The following is a 16338-nucleotide window of genomic DNA, read 5'->3' on the forward strand; positions in this document are numbered from 1 at the left end:
GGATCAAAAGCAATCAGGAAATCAACCCAAATCTCTGGATAATAGACCACCAATCAACCTTATTGGGGAAACAGAGATTTCAACAAGCATAAACTGCCACAAAAGCAACTCTGTCGAGGATATCAGCTCTGACGGAGACTCTGAGGGGATTATCGCAGATGCAATCCTGACTCTGTTGGAGATACCAACTCCATTGGGGGATTTTGCATAAATACAATCCAAACCACAAATCTACTGACGGCTCCACAGAGGAAACCACTGAAGAATTCACTGGGATATGGGAGAGAGCCGGGGGTCAACCACTAAATGCTAACTCTTCTGAGGAGAACACCTACAAACAGCTGAGAAGGAACACAATCACTGCCCTGCTGAAGGAATAAGCGCACTGATGGGGAGATATAGCAATAATGCTGGCGACTTGGCCGGGGAAGAGGGTACTGTTGGAGAAAAACGACGCCTTCCACAATCGCTCTACTCTGGAGATATATCACAGATTCCACTAGCGACTATGCTGAGGGAAGAAACAACAACTCATCCGGCGACTGCACTGGGAATAGTGATGGGGTATCGGGGTCTCAAACCACCCACTACCGAAACTTCCAAACGGAAAACACCCATGCTGGGGAGAGAAAACTGCTGGAGAAGAAAATGAAGTCTTCAACAACACTCTGCTTAGGGGAACAACCCACAACAACAACTCTGCTTGGGGGAACAACCCACAACAACAACTCTGCTTGGGGAACAACCCCAACAATAAAACAGGAGAAAGAGGATACAACCATGCCAGGAATATGAACAAATGTCTTACCTGTTGGAAATCATGCCACCCTTTGGAGAGCACTGAGATATTCTTAAGTATCCTTTCATCTTTGTGAATGTTCACTTTGTTTAAAACAACAAATTGAAAAAAAATTATTTGTTTAAAACAATGACATTTTATCAATTAAAACATGCAAAACATTTGTTGAATTGAAATAAATAAGAGTGCAAATAATTGGATAAAAAGCTCAAATTGATTTGATGGAATGGTAGCCTGCAAATGGCAAGACTCCATAGATCTGTACAAATTTGAAATCAGTGATATATATTGGAAGAGGGCTACATTGAACATAATGATCCTTTCTCTACCAATTTGAATCTCGATGTATTCGAAGTTTCAGTCGACGACGAATCGAGAATCTCTGACGAAAAGACAGCTGCGGAGTAGAAAGTCTTGTCAGGATGCAGTTACTTGCCAAATCCCTAATTTTTGCCTAGATTGCCCCAGGGTGAGGTACTCAATCTAGCGGGATGCAAATAACTTTTTTTTTCATGTCTCTAATTTTTGCCTGGATCACCCTTACGGGTTCTCCACCGAGACGCTCATTTTTGCCTAAGCCGCCCTTTCGGGTTTTCAACTTAGCGAGCTATTCTGTTTTTGATTTGCATATACTTTTTTTATCAGGCAAAGTATTTCTTGACTGCATCTGAATTCACAAGACGAGTGAAATCCTCCCCATCCATTGTTGTAAGCATCAAAGCTCCGCCTGAAAAGGCTCTCTTAACAACATATGGACCCTCATAGTTTGGAGTCACTTGCCCCTGGAATCGGGCGCGAAAGACAAGACTTTCTTGAGCACGAGGTCACCTTCTCGGAACACACGAGGCTTGACCTTCTTATCGAATGCTTTCTTCATTCTCTGCCGATACAAATGACCATGGAACATGGCAGTCAATCGCTTCTCTTCAATCAAATTCAGTTGGTCATAATGACTCTGAATCCATTCAGCATCAGTCAACTTGGCTTCCATCAAGACTCGCATTGATGGGATCTCCACCTCTACTGGGAGAACAACCTCCATGCCATAAACAAGAGAGAAAGGGGTTGCCCCTGTTGAAGTGCGGACAGATGTACGATAACCATGCAAAGCAAATGGCAGCATCTCATGCCAATCTTTGTACGTAACTGTCATCTTCTGGATAATCTTCTTGATATTCTTATTAGCAGCTTCAACAACCTCATTCATCTTTGGTCTGTAAGGAGAGGAGTTATGGTGTGCAATCTTGAATTCAGCGCACAAATCTTCCATCATCTTATTAATCAGATTAGATCCATTATCAGTAATGATCTTATCTGGCACACCATAACGGCAAATCAGCTGGTTCTTGATAAACTTCACAACCACCTGCCTGGTCACATTCGCATACGAAGCGGCTTCAACCCATTTGGTGAAGTAATCAATTGCTACCAGAATAAACCTGTGCCCATTGGACGCCTTCGGTTCAATCATGCCTATCATGTCGATTCCCCACATAGAGAAAGGTCATGGTGACGAAATCACATTCAGAAGTGTCGGAGGAATATGAATCTTATCCGTATAAATCTGACACTTGTGGCATTTCTTCACATATTTGCAGCAGTCAGACTCCATTGTCAGCCAATAGTAGCCTGCTCTCAGCATCTTTCTAGCCATGGCATGTCCATTGGAATGAGTACCAAATGAACCCTCATGGACCTCAGTCATCAATAGGTTTGCTTGGTGTCTATCCACGTATCTGAGCAAAACCATGTCAAAATTTCTCTTATACAGCACTTCACCACTGAGGTAGAAACTGCCTGACAACCTTCTCAAAGTTTTCCTATCTTTCACAGATGCGCCAGGTGGGTAGACCTGGTTCTGGAGGAAATTCTTGATATCAAAATACCAAGGCTTGTCATCATTCACTTCTTCCACTGCAAATACGTGAGCTGGTCTATCCAAGCGCATCACGGCAATGTTGGGAACTTCATTCCAATACTTGACCACAATCATGGAAGCAAGCGTAGCAAGAGCATCTGCCATCCGATTATCCTCTCGAGGAATATGATGAAAGTCAACTTCTGTAAAGAATGTTGAAATCCTTCTTGCATAATCTCTGTATGGAATGAGACCTGGCTGATTCGTCTCTCATTCACCCTTGATCTGATTGACAACTAGGGCCGAATCACCATACACATCAAGATGCTTGATTCTCAAATAAATGCATTCCTCTAGTCCCATAATGCAGGCCTCATACTCAGCCATATTATTCGTGCATTTGAAAGTTAGCCTTGCTGTAAGCGGAATATGTGTTCCATGAGGAGTAATGATTATCGCCCCAATTCCATTTCCGTACTGATTTACAGCGCCATCAAACACCATCGTCCATCTGGAACCAGGTTCTGGACCTTCATCAAGTGTAGGCTCATCACAATCTTTCATTTTCAAATACAGAATCTCCTCGTCTGGGAAGTCATACTGAACAGTTTCAATCGGCTGGTGCGCTAAATGGTCAGCCAAGATACTACCTTTGATAGCTTTCTGAGCTCGATACTCGATATCATACTCAGACAACAGCATCTGCCAACGGGAAATCCTCCCAGTTAAAGTAGGCTTCTCGAAGATATACTTAATTGGATCCATTTTGGATATCAACCAAGTTGTATGATTTATCATGTACTGGCGCAAACGCTTAGCAGCCCAAGCTAAAGCACAACACGTCTTCTCAAGCATTGAGTATCGAGACTCACAATCAGTAAACTTCTTACTGAGGTAGTAGATAGCAGATTCTTTCTTCCCTGATTCATCTTGTTGACCGAGTACACAACCCATCGAGTCTTCAAGAACAGTCAAATACATAATCAGAGGTCTTCCTTCCACAGGCGGAGACAAGATCGGAGGTTCAGACAGATATTCCTTGATACTGTTGAAAGCTTTCTGGCAATCTTCGGTCCAATCATGAGACTGATCTTTCCGAAGGAGCTTGAATATCGGCGCACCTGTGGCAGTCATGTGGGATATAAATCTGGAAATGTAGTTCAAGCGGCCAAGAAAACCTCGGACTTGCTTTTCAGTTTTGGGTGCAGGCATCTCTTGTATTGCTTTGACCTTTGCAGGATCAACCTCAATACCTCTCTCGCTGACAATAAAACCCAACAACTTGCCGGAACGGACTCCAAATGTACATTTATTCGGATTCAGACGAAGTCTAAACTTCCTCAGACGCTGAAAAAGCTTCAACAAATGCTCAACGTGTTCAACTTCCGTTCGGGACTTAGCAATCATATCATCAACATAGACCTCTATCTCCTTGTGCATCATATCATGAAACAAGGTAGTCATAGCTCGTTGATACGTGGCTCCGGCGTTCTTCAAACCGAAGGGCATCACTTGATAACAGAATGTTCCCTAAGGTGTGATGAATGTTGTCTTCTCCATATCTTCGGGTGCCATCTTGATTTGATTATAACCGGAAAATCCGTCCATAAACGAAAAGACTTTGAATTTAGCTGTATTGTCTACCAACATATCAATGTGTGGTAGAGGAAAATCATCTTTTGGACTAGCTTTATTCAAATCTCTGTAATCAACACACATACGGACTTTTCCGTCCTTCTTAGGCACAGGCACAATATTGGCCACCCATTGAGGATATGTAAAAGTCACCAGAAACCCCGCATCAATTTGCTTCTGAACTTCCTCTTTGATCTTCACTGCCATATCTGGATGAGTTCTTCTGAGCTTCTGCTTCACAGGCACGCACTCAGGCTTAAAAGGCAGGAAATGTTGCACAATATCTGTATCTAGACCCGGCATGTCTTCATACGACCAAGCAAAGATATCTGAATATTCTCGTAGCAACTCAATCAATCTCTTCTTGACAGACTCTTCAAGAAGTGCCCCAATCTTCACCATACGAACACAATCTTCAGACCCCAAGTTGACTATTTCCAAATCTTCGAGATGCGGCTGAATGATCTTTTTCTCATGCTCAAGGAGACGGGTGATCTCATCAGGAATCCCTTCAACATCATCTTCCTCTGCCTCGAATACAGGGAATTCAAAATTGGGAGATGGCGTTGGATCATTATGTTCAATGGGTTTTAGGATCAACCTGCATAATGATTTTGGTTAATGAAAAACTTTAGAATTTAAACAAGCAAATCATTATGCAGATGAAAAATGATTGCTTTTATTCTTGTTTTTTATGGGTTTTTTGTGATCACTGATTTCATGCAAAAAGCAAAAAGTGAAAACAAATGGAAAAACAAATGTTTAACAATGCATTAATTGAATGAAAACATCATTGTATTAAATGCTGCCAACAATGTCATCACTTCTCCTTTTGACATGGGAGAAGGGTTTTGAACAAAGTGAACCATTACTCTGATCTATGGATGACTGTAGGAACATCTACAGCGACCCAATTGTGGCAGACACCACCAGGTATGACGAAGTTGCTCAGATCCTCTGCATCCTCTTCCAAGATAGCAGCAGCCTCTTCAGGTTGATCAGCATGGATGAATCCTCCACTCTTGAACAAACCAAGCTCGTTGAATGCCCCAGAGGAATAGCCAATGCCAGCCCGGGATCTATTGTCTTCAAGCTCAATCATCTTCCCTAAACCAGCAACTGCACCACATTCAATGGCTAGTTTCGCATCTCGGTAGGAAGCAAATGAAGGAGACTTCTTCTCAATTGGTTCATCAATAGATAAAGCTTGGAACGGAGTTCCAACTTCATCCTCAGCATCAATATACGAGAAAGAAGACAAGTGGCTAACCAGGAGAGCCTTTTCTCCCTCTACCACAACCAGTTTCTTATTCTTAACAAATTTCAGCTTCTGGTGTAGGGTGGATGTCACGGCGCCCGCCTCGTGAATCCATGGTCTACCAAGGAGACAGCTATATGATGGGTGGATGTCCATAACCTGAATGGTAACTTGGAAATCACTTGGTCCAATCTTGATTGGGAGATCAACTTCCCCAATCACAGTCTTACGCGACCCATATAACGCTTTCACAACAACACCACTCTGCCTCATGGGAGAACCTTGATATGACAATCGAGAGAGTGTGGTCTTTGGCAATACATTCAGAGATGATCCAGTGTCCACCAGCACGTTGGACATGGCATCAGACTTGCAATTCATAGAGATCTGTAAAGCTATGTTGTGGTCTCTTCCCTCCTCAGGGAGATCATCGTCAGAGAAACTCAAAGTGTTGCAAGCAGTGATATTTGCAACAATACTATCAAACTGTTCTATGGTGACATCATGATCGACATAAGCCAGATCCAATACTTTCTGCAAAGCCTCTCTATGGGGTTCTGAATTCAGCAGCAGAGATAAAACGGAGATTTTGGAGGACGTTTGTAGAAGCTGGTCTACAACGTTGTACTCACTCTTTTTGATGAGCCTCGGCATCTCATCACATTCTTCGTTCACAATGCCACTCGGGCCAACTGAAGAATAAGGAGTCTTTTGTACAGAGGAGGGTTTGGCAACAGGTGCCGGATTCTGAACATTCACAGCCGTCCCAACCGGACGCTCAACAGTATCAGAAGCAACAACCCTAGCCTGAGGCTTAGGCGCAAAGAACACTCGACCACTCCGGGTCAACCCACTTACATCGGCAATATTAGTGACAGAAGTTGAAGGCAACGACACTTCTCTCCCATCTTCAACAGCAACGGGGTTATATCTGAACGGCACAGCTCGGTCAGAAGAATACGGCACAGGGCCTGCAGGCTTAATTATCAGAGAAGGAGAGACCTTCGGCTTGCTGCCATCATAACGAATGACAACAGGCTCAGGCAGCTTGAACACAGGAGATATAAGATTCACTTCTGGTTCATCTTCATCAACATTACGGTTCTGAAGAATCTCTATGGTTCCTTCATCTAACAGCTCTTGAAGCTCTCTTCGCACTTGGCGACAACCCAGACGGTTAACAGAACAAATGCGGCATCTGTCATGGTCATGCTCCATATGGCTATATTGACACAGCAAGTGATGCAACTCGACCAATGATTGTCTAATATGACTGACATATTTGACTTTGTATTTCCCAGGGCACCCCTGGACCATATTCACAGATTTCTCATGCTCGGGCAATGGGTTCTTTGTAACATTGGGGCCTGAGTCCTCAAAGCTCAGAATACCGCATCGCATAAGGTCTTGCACCTTAGTCTTCAACGGATAGCAGTTCTCGATATTATGACCCGGAGCACCGGAGTGATAAACACAGTGTTGATCTGATTTGTACCACCACTGAGGATTTGCAGGCACTGCAGGAGGATCCCTGGGAGTAACCAATTTCCTTTCCAACAAGGAAGGATACAATTCAGCGTATGACATAGGAATTGGATCGAAACTGATCTTCTTCCTATCATAACTCAAATTAGCCTGGTTGGTTGTGCTGCCACGAGGCTGGTAAGCCTGTTGATGTGGACGATGCTGCTGCTGATACTGAGGTTGTTGATGCTGATGATGATTGGGCTGCTGATACTGAGCATTGTCCCTGAAAACAGGTGCTATATGAGCCACCTGGTGCTGACCGCTTGTACGACGTACAGGCTTCCTCTGAACAGAGGGTCTTCTTGGCTTAGCATGTGACTGCACAGCATGTGCCTCCCCATCCTTCTTCTTAAACGCCACATACCGTTTAGAAGAGCTCTCATCTTTAGCCAATCGTCCTTCACGGACTCCTTCTTCCAGCCGCATCCCCATGTTCACCATCTCGGTGAAATCAGAGGGAGCGCTCGCGACCATCCGCTCATAATAGAATGAGCTAAGAGTCTTCAAAAAGATCTTAGTCATTTCTTTCTCTTCTAGCGGAGGAGTAATCTGAGCTGCCAACTCTCGCCACCTCTGGGCGTACTCCTTAAATGTCTCTTTATCCTTCTGGGACATGGCCCTGAGTTGATCACGGTCAGGCGCCATATCAACATTATATTTATATTTCTTGACGAAGGCTTCGCCAAGATCATTGAAGGATCGGATGTTTGCACTATCAAGGCTCATATACCAACGAAGAGCCGCACCGGACAAACTATCCTGAAAATAATGGATCAGAATCTGATCATTATCTGTTTGCATAGACATCTTTCTGGCGTACATGACCAGGTGAGCAAGAGGGCAGGTGTTCCCTTTATATTTTTCAAAGTCAGACACTTTGAACTTGATTGGAATTTTAACACCGGGAACAAGGCAAAGTTCAGCAGCAGACTTGCCAAACAGATCCTTCCCTCTGAGGGTCTTCAATTCCTTTCGCAGCTCGAGGAATTGATCATTCATCGCTTCCATCTTCTCATTAACATCTGGGCCCTCAGACAGCTCAGAATGATAGATGGTGTCGTCTACCCTAGGAATGGTATGCACGACAGGAGGAGCAGCAGCAAGGACCGGGCTAGATGCCGGCATAGAAGCAAAAGTTGGAGTAGGAATATCTGGCATGAAACCCGGAGGCATACCCCAAGGAAACCCAGCTGGCATGGCATGAGGCACAAAGTGAGCACTAGCAGCTGGCACAGTCGGAGCGACGACTTCAAATATAACCGTCCTCTGGGGAGGAGTTGCAGGAGGTTGAGAAGGTTGATTCTGAGCAGCAAGGAGTTGCTCCATCAAAGCGCCAAGTCTGGCGACCTCTTCTTTCAATTCACGGTTCTCTTGTTCCAACTGATCCATTACTCTGGCAGAATTGGCTCTGGTATAGTACCGGTGAGTCAGCTTGTCTTCAAAATAAATGAAGAGCACAGAGTTAGGCCACGGACAAGAAGACCAAGAACGACACCTGCTTATGCAAAATGATGCATGTGATGCTTGTGCATATGCTTTGTTTTTATTTTCAAGGAACTTTTAGGGTATTATTTGCAATTTTTGATCATTTAAAGCATTTTGATCTCATATGGAAAATATCTCATTCAATATATTTTGAACAAAGAAGTACAACATTTTTGATCAAATTACAAGGGAAAAGGAAAATAGACATCCTATGGATCCCTAGAAGCTCGGGATGCTGGAAAACGAGATGCACACAGCTTCTTGATCTCTCTCTCATAGGCTGCTTCCATATCCGCTTTCTCCTTTGCAAGTCGATCATACTTCCTCTTCCAGAATTTGGAAGACTGAGGAAGCAGAGAAGTCCAAGTATCATTCGGATCATCGATCACCTGATGCTCGAGAAACTCAATCAGAGCGTCTTTCTCCTTAAGCTGATGAAGCAATTCCTCTCTTTCACGGATCCAAGCACGTGAAAGGTCCTCTTCTCTCAACTCCTCTACACCTTGGTTAGGGAGGGTTGAAGGCACAGCCACATCCAACGGCGTAGGTCTCGGATGATCATACGACATAAGGTATACAGCAGCTCTCTGTCTGACCCAAGAGGTATATGGCTCCAAAGCAATGCAATTCTTCGGACCCAACTCATTCCTACCCTTCTTACAGATCTTGCGCCAAGCGCGGACGAATCTGGCTTTCAGGCCTTGGGGATCTTTACCCTCCTGAAAGAATACACCTTCTAACAGAATGTTATGAGGTTTGTCCTTTAGGGGGAACCCAAGCTGACGACGTGCTAGAATAGGATTGTAGCTGATCCCACCACATGTACCAAGAAGAGGCACATTAGGGAATTCACCACAATAATCAATGATCTGAATTGTATCATACACGCGATCATACCAAGAGATATCATCATTAGTGAGAGACATAAGTCTCTGAGACCACCGTAGACATCCCTTGTTCTCCTTGAAAGCAACCGTCTGCGACAAGTGAGAAATAAACCACTTGTACAGCAGAGGCAAACAGCACACAATAACTCCTCCACCCTTCGCATTCCTCAGATGCAAAGAGACATAGGCATCACCCAACAGAGTCGGAACGGGATTAAGAACTGAAAAGATCCTAATGGCGTTCACATCCACAAATTTGTCGATGTTGGGGAACAATACCAAACCATAGATGAGCAGCACAAATAAAGCCTCAAAGGCATCCTCACTCATGGCCTTCCCATAAACGGTAGCTTGAGTAATGAGGAACTCGAAAGGAAGACCCTGAATTCCACCTTTGGTAGTCATATTAGCTTTAATCAAGGCTTCATCTATGTGCAACAAGTCTGCGATCTCTCGAGAAGTCGGAATACTCTCCAAGCCACTGAACGGCACCTGATCCAGAATCGGGATCACAATAAGATGAGAATACTCCTCAAGCGTAGGCAGCAACTGGAAGTCCGGGAATGAGAAGCAGTGATACAGAGGATCATAAAGCTGAGCCAGAGTACTCATCAGTCCTTCATCAACTTGAGTAGTCAACAGAGGCAGAAGCTTCCCATATCGAGCTTTGAAACCCAAGGGATCTAATACATAAGATGTCAGATTCCTTAACTCTTTCACATCGGGCTGTCTAAAGCTGTACTTCTTTGTATGCCTTTTTGGTCTTTCCATGTCTGAAAATTTTGCAAATAAACCCTTTAAGTTCCTTGAAAATTTTCTTTTTTTCTGATGACATGAATGCAGATGAATGCATGAATGCAACAATCACACTCAAGGATCAAGCAAGTCACACCAGACAAAGGTCATGGGAAAGCTCATTGTATCCCTAATATCAATCATCCATTTTGGTGGATTTAGGTTTTCACCTTATCAACACCCAAGTTCCATTGATATTAACGGTACATGAATCGGCTCAATCATCCTTAATATCAATCATCCATTTTGGCGGATTATGGTTTACACCTTATCAACGCCCAAGTTCCATTGATATTAAGGTTGTCTGAACGACTCAACCATGAATCACGGGTTTGCTGAGAGTCACGAGCATGGAGTCTCGGTTAAGAACCACCCAAAGGGAGTGTACTAGGGTTTAAACCTGCCAGACATGTTCTACCAGAGGTTCCAATGATCATCGTCCCATCTTTCGGATATTATCGGAGGAACGAATACTCGTATTCCAAAAATATTCTCGAGAGAGACTCTTATGAGTGTAGTATCGCGTAACAATCGCATCAGAACTGACATTTGAACGACCTCCGCACTACGTCCTAAAAATAGGCCAAGATGGGCTTGGTAAACTAAGGTCCTTGGCTTCTAAGGCACATTGTAACACCCCAAAATTTGCCCTCCTCATTCATGCATTCATTTCATATTGCATTTCATCATGTCAATCAGAATTAGATCCGAAAAAAATAAAAATAAAAATAAAAATAATAATAAATAAATAAATAAAATATAATAAATAAAAAATTGGACTTGGGTCTCTCTCATTTGAGCCCACAAAACCATGAAATTCAGTCTATAAATACCAAGGCTTCACTTGAGAAAAAGGAAGAGAAGCAAAATACTCTGAGGTTTCCTTGAAGCAAAACCTTGGACAAAACCTGAAGAGGAACCTGACAGAGAACTCAGAGCAACCCCCATCTCACGCAAACCCTAACATTTCAACCGGTCTCTCCCATCAGGTTTGCCTCATTCCCATAATTTTATGCTCTTAATTTGGATCATCTGAATGTATGAGGTATGATGGATGAATTTCATTATGTTTTTGCCCACGGGTTTAATTATGCATGAATGGGTGAAACCTATGCCTTGAATGTTTAATCACATGATTTCTAAAATGTATGCCACAGGGTTTGAGGTTTCTGAAACCATACTGTTATCCATGAAAAAATGCTTATCGTGTTTCACTAACCCTTTTGTTGAGTGTTTGTGAGGGCTCACAGACTCTTGCAGAGATGGTTTGCGTGGTTTTCCCACTTTATTTGTGGGATAACCCCTGGAGGTTCATTCCGATTACCTGTACTGACCCACTTTCTTTGATGATGTTAGCTGGGAAGAATCTCAGGGTTTCCCATTCCTCTAATTGTTGTTGCTTCGGATCTTTATCCGCGTGGTACTTTTACATTTTTCCCGCATTTTACTGCTTTCCTAGCTGGAAGACCTCGATAGGAGGCAATGTTTTTGTGTTTACTTTATGCAGGTTCCTTTGTCCAGGGTTAAGAGCTATGAGGTCTTATCCTCATTACCCTTTTGCATGCGCGTTCCTACAATGCAAACAAACCCTTCATTGATTTTTCTTCTCCATAACACACGTTTACTCCTTCTACTACAGGCGAGTAAGTCTCCAAAGGTCGAGCATCCGGTAGATTGCGTAGTGACGTCGTTCGTCCAAAACCCAATCCACAACCCCGTAGTTAGCCGAACTACGGCTTGCTCTGATTCTCATTCCAGATGAGATACGTAGGCATAAGACGCGATGTCTTAGCGAGCACACATCCCCCCAACCCATAGGTAGCCGAGCTACGAAGACTCTGATTCTCATATTCAGATGAGATATGTATGCAGTGGATGCGACATCCGCGTGAGTCATTTTCATTTAACCCTTTTTTTTGGCAAACAGCACAAGATAAACTCACACCCTTTAGGCGAAAACTACAAAAGTGGATCCCGTAGAGTACTACGGATGCATAGGGGTGCTAATACCTTCCCTTTGCATAACCGACTCCCGAACCCAAGATTTGGTTGCGAGACCCCGTCTTGTCCTTTCCTTTTTCAGGTTTACTTCGAGCGTTTCCTTTCCCTCCTTTGGGATGAATAATGCACGGTGGCGACTCTTCTGTCTTTTTTCTTTCGCCGGTTGTTTTTTTTTGCGCACTGTATTTTTCAGGTTGCGACAGCTGGCGACTCTGCTGGGGACTAAGAAGTTGACCTCTTGCTGGTCCATCTTCCCTAAGCAAGTCCCTCCTAGCTTTTGTAGTTTGTCTGTTTATTGGGTGTTCATGCTTTTGTACCTTTATTTACTTACTTGCTTGCATTCATCTGTTGTATCTATTGGATCTGTTTGTTTGTTTGTTGGGATGGGATGTTCTATGAGAGATAAGCCCATTACCCAGGCTTGAGTGTACACACAGGTTTTAGAGTGGATGATCATGAGGCTTGTGTGGCATGTTGCTACGTTAAGTCGTTCGTGAAGAACCACACCCAGACGAGGTTTCTTTTGGATATATTATGTCCTACGGATGTTCCATAACGACATGGTGTTCCTTTAGAAATCGTCAACTCTGGTGACCATTTCCCGAGAACTCAGTCGAGGCCTCTCCTCCGAGACGTGATTATGTTAGCTCTGGTGGGCGCATTCTCGCTGATCAATCCGAGGACCCCGAGACTGGGAACTTGCTTTAGGATGTCCTGTTGAGGGGTGTCAGTGGAGGTCTTTTATCCCGTAATAATGCCAAACCTTCAGTGGTAAACGTATTATTCGCGACTGAAGGGATGAAGCTGACGAACTTCTGTTCTTAGAACCTACCAGTGAGGGGTGGGCTAAATTCAGGAAACCTTAACCTCCAACCAACCCGGTTTTCTGGAGCAGAGTTTTGGTCTTGTATTATATTCCTCAGTGAATTTCTCTCTAGGAAGTGCAACCTGACAGATGTTCAAGCGGATCCATCAATTCTGATTGACATGCCTTTGCATTGCATAACATCATCTGCATATTTGCATCCAACATCTCATGCTTATTCATTTGCAGGGTATTCCCTTTCAAAACGGGGGTGCCTTAAAACTGAACAAGCAGTGCATCGCATACCATGCATATTAACCCTTGTCTGTTTTGCAGGTGTCACCGCAGTGTCTAATGTTTGTTCCCTGTATCAGGCAGTTATTGGTCCCAAGCGAGTCCACAGATACCCGACAAAGGAAAACCGTCCACGACTAGCGATGGACCAAGTACAGAAAGAGCTGGCTGATATGCATGAAAGGATGGATCAGTTCATGACATTGATGACTGGTATGGCAGCAGGTCAAGAAAAGCTGAGGGAATTGGTTGGGCAACCGAGGCCTAATCCGGAGGTGGAGATACTAAATGCTGAGGGAAACCCTGGTAACCCTGGGAACGCTGATAACCCTGTGAACACTGGTAACGCGGGTAACGCAAATGATGATGGAAACCCGGGTAATGTTGGCAACACAGGGAATGTTGGAAATGGTATTGGCGGAAGGTACAATGTGAATCAAGGAATTCAGATTAACGGGCACCCCGTTACTGAAGATTATCAGTATGATCAATTTTCTTTGCACGACGAGGCCCTTGAGACCACTCGCCGTATGGATGAGCTTGCTGAGAAGCTCAAATCTTTGGAGTCTCAAAATTCCTTAGGCTTTGATGTCACAAATCTTGGTCTAGTTCAGGGAGTAAGGATTCCTCACAAGTTCAAACCCCCTACTTTTGAGAAATACAACGGGGCTTCTTGCCCACGTACTCATCTCCAATCTTATCTGGGAAGGTTGGGAGCTCACACGGAAGATGAAAAGCTGTGGATGTACTATTTTGAAGACAGTCTAACTGGAGCTTCTCGTGAATGGTATTCTCATTTGTCTCGTACTACCATCAAGAGCTGGAAAGACTTGGCAGAGGCTTTTGTCAAGCAATATCAATACAACTTGGACATGGCTCCAAATCGGACCTTGTTGCAAGGTATGTCCCAGACTGCCAAGGAGACCTTTAGAGAATATGCTCAGCGTTGGAGACAGATTGTTGCGTCCGTCTAACCCCCTATGTCTGAAAGGGAGATGGCGGACATGTTCATGAACACTCTTCAAGGCAATTATATTGAGAGATTGGCTGCTTGCCCGTCAATCAGCTTTGCAGAGATAGTAATTGCTGGAGAAAGAATCGAGAGTCTGTTGAAGATGGGCCGAATTCAAGACAATAGTGTTTCCAACCCATCAGGTCCCAAGAGACCGTTTGCTGGTAACAGTCAGCGAAGAAAAGAAGGCGAGGCAAGCGTTGTGTATGCCGGCAGAGGCAGGGGTAAAGGACGCCCTAATTATTATCAAGATCAAGTGGCCGCAGTCACTATTCCAACACCTGTTCCTCAACCGCAATATCGTCCGCAACAACAACCCAGGTACAACAATCAACAACAAGGAGGTAATTCGGGTCAGCAGAGACACTATCAACAACGTCCAAGGCAGACGGACCGGGTCATCGAGCCAATCCCAATGCCTTATTCAGTATTACTTCCCAAGCTGATTGACATGAATCTGGTTACGTTGAGAACTCTGGCCCCACCAATCGATCCCAATAATTTGCCTAGAGATTATGATGTCAACGCCAGATGCGATTTTCACTCCAACGCACCTGGCCATACTACAGATAATTGCAAGGCTCTCCAGTTAAAGGTACAAGATTTGAGAGATGCCCGGGCTATCAATTTTGCTCCGGTGCCTAATGTTATCCAGAACCCGATGCCGGCTCACGGCGGGCAGAGGATTAATGTTGTTGATAGTGGGGAAACTTTGAATTTTGTTTCTGATGTGACTAAGGTGAAGACTTTGCTATCGGTGGTTAAAGACCGACTTCTGAAAGGACATATTTTCTCGGGCTGTGGGGAAGAATGCAGAAATTGTCAAGCTGCCGAAAACGGATGTGACAGTTTGAGAAGGGGTATTCAGCAGCTGATAAATGAAGGTTGTCTTCAGTTCGATCAGGCCCGTCCGGTGAAGAATGATGTATCGACGGTGACATTTTATTTCACTCCTGAAGAAATATATGTTCCCGAGAGACTCGCTCCGACAACAATATATTTCCCAGAAAGTACTGAACCAGCAGCGGTGAACATCGAAAGTTCAGCACCAGTCGCAATTTACTCTGACAGCCCTCAACCGACTTTGGTTGGTCCAATCACCATCACGGTACCAGGACCTGTTTTGTATGAGAAAGACAGTGCTATCCCGTGGCACTATGGGGCTGATATCTACTTCCAAGGGCAGAAAGTTAACGAAGAAGACATTGACATTGGTAGCTCCGCTGTAGAAAATGTTGGAGGGGTTAGTGGCTTCACTCGCAGTGGACGCCTATTTGCACCATCAACATTACGCGCGAATACTGAAGCCGAGGCAGCTGCCAAGGCTAAAGGGAAACAGGTATCCACCGAAGAGGTTACTACTGAGGAAGATCCTCCTGAGACCGCATTCGAGAAGGAAGTGGATGAGTTTATGAGGATTATCAAGAAAAGTGACTACAAGGTAGTCGACCAGCTAAATCAGACACCCTCAAAGATCTCCATTCTCTCACTATTGTTGTGCTCTGAGGCGCACAGAGCAGCCTTGTTGAAAGTACTGAATATGGCCTATGTTCCATCGGAGATAACTGTTAACCAGCTGGAGTCGGTAGTTTCCAATGTAAACGCTAGCCGGGGGCTAGGTTTCACCGATAATGACCTGACACCTGAGGGCAGGAATCACAACAAAGCCTTGCATATCACAATGGAGTGCAAAGGGGTGGTGCTTTCCCATGTTTTGGTTGATACAGGCTCTTCTCTGAATGTTCTTCCAAAGAAAGCCTTAATGAAGTTGGATTGCGATGGCATCATCCTGAGGCCAAGTAACTTAGTTGTGAGGGCTTTTGATGGCTCTAAGAGAGCTGTTTTTGGCGAAGTTGAGTTGCCAGTTAAGATTGGACCGCAGGTGTTCAAGAGCACCTTTTATGTGATGGATATCCAGCCTGCCTACAGCTGTCTGCTAGGTCGGCCTTGGATTCATGCTGCCGGTGCTGTTACTTCTACCC

Source organism: Lathyrus oleraceus, chromosome 2 (assembly GCF_024323335.1).
Source record: "Lathyrus oleraceus cultivar Zhongwan6 chromosome 2, CAAS_Psat_ZW6_1.0, whole genome shotgun sequence".
NCBI classification, from domain to species: Eukaryota; Viridiplantae; Streptophyta; class Magnoliopsida; order Fabales; family Fabaceae; genus Lathyrus; species Lathyrus oleraceus.